The following is a 565-nucleotide window of genomic DNA, read 5'->3' on the forward strand; positions in this document are numbered from 1 at the left end:
CTATGATCGATGATGTGGAATTGAATCCAATGCACATTGAGTTTCATTTCATTGTCAAGAATCTGAACAAGTTGTTGCCTTGGTGGAAGATGTCCAGACTCCAGCTTAGACCACACTGGCACCTCATTTAAAGTTATCTCAAATGCACCTGTTTACATATACTGGTTCTCAATCATGTTGCTCAAGATGAAAACCATTATACATGCATAAACCTTTTTTTCTTGGTCCCACTGCCAGATGCTAGGAGCTTGCATGCTGAAAAAAGCAAAAGGATCTTTGTCAACTACTATTAAGCCTATTAATACTAGTTTGAAGTGTCTATAAATTGGTTGAGGAAGATAATTCTCCCCTTCAATGTGGATGTCTGGATACCGCTGGCTAGTAACCCGCATGTACTCCTCAAACACCCGCCTGTACCCTCAGGATACACAAATCTGGAACTTGAGCAGCGGCCCGGGGCATACTGCATCCTTAATCTCTTGCTGGGCACGCTGCCCAGGTTGGCAGAGGCCTCGCTGCGGACCACCGCCAACACCACCACCAGCAGAAGCAGCAAGAGCCTCAT

At 45.5% G+C, this 565-nt stretch overlaps 1 pseudogene across 1 annotated transcript; it reads right to left on the minus strand.

The window, feature by feature from the left end:
• LOC308419491 (thioredoxin reductase-like selenoprotein T) lies at positions 1-565 on the minus strand (annotated as a pseudogene). The gene has a single exon. The product of its transcript is annotated as a thioredoxin reductase-like selenoprotein T (transcript).

The sequence above is a fragment of the Micromys minutus genome (assembly GCF_963924665.1).
Source record: "Micromys minutus genome assembly, chromosome: 4".
NCBI classification, from domain to species: Eukaryota; Metazoa; Chordata; class Mammalia; order Rodentia; family Muridae; genus Micromys; species Micromys minutus.